Here is a 4,629-nt window from a genome sequence, read left to right as displayed (position 1 = left end):
TACATGTTTTCATTTTTTTTCTTTTATAAGTTTGGTTATTAGATATTTCCTTCACACTAATGTTTTTTTATGGGTTACTTGCTGAATATTTATGACTATTAATTTGATACATTTTAGAAAAAAATACAGAATATAGTTTTTTTATTTGTTTTATTTTCATGTAATATATCAGATTATACATACTAACGGTTTAATTTTAGTAAGGTTCACTACGAATAAAATTAGCCTAATGTGCAACACATATCTTTATAATTATCGTTTACATGCATATTATAATCTACATCTACACTATACATTAAAAGAAAGCCTTAATTGAGATATCAAAAAAAATTTCCCTTAATCTCAACCATTAGATTATCAAAATGACTGACACTACCCCTATAATCCGACCCTTCATTTCTATTATTGATCAATAAGTCATATTAGGCTTTTAAACTACCCTAAATACCCTTAAACATTGAACATACGGGAGGGGGAAAAAAACTGAATAGGGGTCACGATATTATCATTTTGTTACGCCATACATCCAAATTCTCTAACCCTCACAACATTCATACATATAATGAAACCCTACCTTTATCGTCGACATTCAGAGAATCATCAAATTTGGGGTCGTTCATCGATTCACTCTTCTACATCCTCTTCGATCTATTTCCTCTTTTGGTCATGTGATAATCATCGATTCCCCAACAAACAATTTCATGTGTTCATCTTCATCGATTCCCCAATAAATCATTCATCTTCATCATCATAATCATCGATTCATTTCATACAGTCAACAACAACCAACTACACCGCCTTCATCTACTTGCGTTGGTTTGGAGTAGAAGAAAACAAAGTTTTGTGGTGTAGTCGATCGATGTTCGGATTTACGAACGGAAGCATTAACAACAACCGCCGCCGCCAACATCTATATGGGTTTGTTATTTCGATTTCCATTTCGTTTCAAATCTGATTTTAGATCTGAGTTGATTAATATTTGCGTTCATAGTTTCTGTTTTTTTGTAGAGTTTGTATTTGCGTTCATGGTTTCGATTTCCATTTCGTTAGATCCGCTTCTTTTTAAAAATTGAGTTCATAACATGTTTAGGGTTTGTAATTTTAATTTTTAATTACGTTCATAGTTTTGATTTTGTTTAAATTGTTATGTATGTAATTTGTGATTGGAGGTAATGAGGTGGAAAAGGTTGTTAAGTTGTTAAAGCGATCAAGCTTAAGAAAAAATTAGTGTCAATAATTTCTGTATTGTTTTCTTTTTTCTTTTATTTGATTTTTTTACACAAGCTGCATATATTGAGTTTCGATTGAATGAAGAAACGAGAATAGTTTGAGAGAGATTTAAGCATCGTAATGAAACCGCTCAATGAAAATAAAAGTATAAATAGATGAAATCCAGAGGGAGTTGACAAACAAGCTTAAATCACTGACACTCGCGAAATCACTATCTGAAGAAAAATTAAGCAAGATGATCCGAAAAAAGGGTGGCATTATCCAAGAGATTGAAACACCCAGAAAACAGAAAAATGTAATGCAGTGACAAATATAGTTTTGCAGAGGTAAAGATGCAATCGAAATGGTGACAAGATTGAATGCTTTGAGCTTTTCGTATAAAGAGTTCACTGCTGCAGAGATTAGAGCAGGCACCGAAAACTACTCAGAACTGTAGAATAAAATGTTCGGGCGATTTCACTAACGTGTACAATGCTCGAATTAACCATACGACTGTTGTTGTCAAGTTGTATGCCTTGGGTTCGGAAGATTTTGATAACAAGGTAAACTGGATAACCTGAGCCAATTAAATGATATTCTTAATTGCATCTTCCATCTCACGTGTTAATGTATATGCATGTAGGTGGGTTTGCTATGGATCCCTGTTAACTTGGTGAAGCCTTTTCAACAATGGATTTAACTTTTATACATGATGTTTTGGATAAGTTGTGCTACAAAGATGATTAGGGTGCTCCAACTAAGTTTTTTAACGCATCTGAATTGATTCCAAGCTTTGTCAATTGAGATTAACAGGTAACTATTTGATCATATTTTATTTCGATTTTGCATTACGCTAATTCTGATTGTTTTACATGTCATCGATTTACATGTCATAGTTGATGAGGTATCTTCGTCAATACACACAATCATTCATGGTTTAAAGATATAGTGGATTTCAACTCTATTCAAATTGACTTTAAAACCTACGAAACATATATGGATGGTTATGGATCCGTTTCAACATCTAATGTTGTTCTTGACGATGGTTCTCGAGGTTGTCCACAGGTTGTGCATGGTGGTTCTGGAGTATCTGTAATATCACCTACTCTTTTTTGTTGATAATTAGTTTAACTAATATATTTATTTTCAAAAAGAGAAATATATCTATTTTCTACATATATTAAGTTTTCAGCCAAATCAAGTACTATTGGTTATATTTGGTAGAATTATCTTCATTGTGTCCAACTTCAGGAGGTTGGTTCTCATAAGATATTTAGTTTAAGCTTGACTGTCAATCAAGCAATTTGCATTAGAGGTGACTATATGGATGGGTTTGTTAGCATTTAATAATGGGTTAGTGTTGGAATGTATCAAACTATTAGGTCTGTCAGTTCAAACTAAACAAGTTCTGTATTAAAAATAGATGAAATTTTAACAATTTGTCTAAACGTTGTAATTAAGAGCTCTTATTTTGTCGGCCTAATGTGATCTACATGTCAATTGTGTCAATTTTTTCAACACTAACTCAATATGGTTTTTCTATTGTCACATTTCTTTAAAATTTTGATACTTGATAGTCATATATAACTTGAATGTGTCTTTACTATTTAAAGTCTCTTGAAAGAATCAGTTGAAAGAATGTGTCTTTATTGTTTTACAGTAATAAAAATAATAATAAGTAAATTTTAAAAAAAATGGTTTGAATGTAACTGGTGAAGTGTTACCGTGAGAATCTCCATATCCTATAAATTTTAGGGAAATGTGCAACATACACAAAGTGTATATGTCACTTCTATAAACATAGGTTTGAAGTATACATCATCATTACTACATTTTACACTAAAATTAAATTTGTTTGGTTCTATAGATTGGATTCATTGGTTTAATAGCCCAAAGGTCTTAAAGTTTTTTGTTATACCTGAATTGACACATTTTTACTTGAATGGGTTAAAATCTTCACCTATGGTACTATGTTTTTTCCTAAGAAAGTTGTAGCTACAAAGGATAGATTCAAGTGGGCAGATTCAGGTAACACTACTACAAAGGAATGGTTTCGCTCACCATCAGGAAGAGGAAGAGCAGCTGGAGATCTTTTGTGGCTGATTAACGATTTAAATGCGTTTGCACCTACTAACAAAGAACTGGATGTGTGGGAATGGAAGATGGATTTAAGTGGTCTGTTTAAGACTAAGACTTTGGCAAAGAGTATTGATGAAGCATACTTACAAGGCGACTTAACGGAAGTTGAAACACATCGAACTACTCTTATTCCTCAAAAAAGCATTTTCGTTTTGAGAAAGAGATTATCGGTTCGAGCTGGTACTGAAATTTGGGTTCGAGTTTACAACTTTACAAGTAGTGGGATATCGGTCACTTTTCTAAACTTGACATAAGCAGGATATTTCAAGGCACGGTAGGGGAATCAACTCAAAGACGAGCGAAAGTATTTGGCAAGCCATTGAATGGACTTGGTGGGTACGTGATTTGGCAACTAAGGAATCAATACGTGTTGGGAAAGGATATTTGGACTGCTTCGGTAACACTTTAAAGAGATACAATTGAGAAGTTTTGAATGGATTTCAAATAGGATGAGGTCTACTTAGCATTGGTTAGCATTAGAGATGGAATTTTTTAAACTATAGTGCTGGTACTGTCAATTTTAAACAACCAAGTAGGTTGTTCATATACAACCATTAGTTATAGAAAGTGATCTGATGGGGCTTGATGATAAGCTTGAATTTCAATGTAAGCTTACATCTCCAAATGTATTGTTTGTAAATATTTGTGCTTATATATGGAGTAGTATTTCTTGCTTTTCAATAGAAAAAACGAAAAAGAAAACACTTATACTACTATGTTCTATGTTATGTGATCTGATATATCTTATAATGTGGACAATAATTTATATAAATTTAAATATTTTATTGAACACCAAAAAAACTTTAAATCTTTTTTGTTTGTAGACTTCGTTTACTGAATTGAAAATTTCTTACTGTCTAATTTCTCATATTCAGGTTTGTGAGGATTATAAGATATTTTCAAGGAAAGAATAATAAAAAGAACGCTAGAGGATTATAAGATAAGATATACTATCAAGGTAAGAAGAATAAAAAGAACAAAAAATACTAAGGGTTTGTGAACAGTGACAAATTTACAATGCAATTTAATTTGCTAATGGTATATCAACCTTTTTATTTAAAACAAATCATAATCAACTAATCACACCGTTATAATGTTTTAATGTACAAGAGAACTATACTGATAATAAAAGGAGCATATCAATAAAACGAATATTGGTTAACATGAACCACAATCAATTTATACGCCCGGAAACACATTACATCAAATAACTAAAATACTCATTAAATCAATTTCTCATCCATATAATAGGCTTGACATATTATATTACATCATTTAAAA

General features: G+C 31.6%; 1 long non-coding RNA gene across 1 annotated transcript; it reads left to right on the top strand.

Annotated features, from left to right (window-relative positions):
* Window positions 1-480: 480 nt before the first annotated feature.
* Window positions 481-3,998, top strand: LOC139894291 (uncharacterized). Its single transcript, XR_011774887.1, has 3 exons — window positions 481-1,772; window positions 1,853-2,022; window positions 2,106-3,998. It is a non-coding gene; the product is annotated as an uncharacterized lncRNA (long non-coding RNA).
* The last annotated feature ends 631 nt before the right edge of the window (window positions 3,999-4,629 follow it).

This window comes from Rutidosis leptorrhynchoides, chromosome 2 (genome assembly GCF_046630445.1).
Source record: "Rutidosis leptorrhynchoides isolate AG116_Rl617_1_P2 chromosome 2, CSIRO_AGI_Rlap_v1, whole genome shotgun sequence".
Taxonomy (NCBI): Eukaryota; Viridiplantae; Streptophyta; class Magnoliopsida; order Asterales; family Asteraceae; genus Rutidosis; species Rutidosis leptorrhynchoides.
Note: the sequence above shows the minus strand (reverse complement) of the source record. Positions and strands in the feature narration are given on the sequence as shown.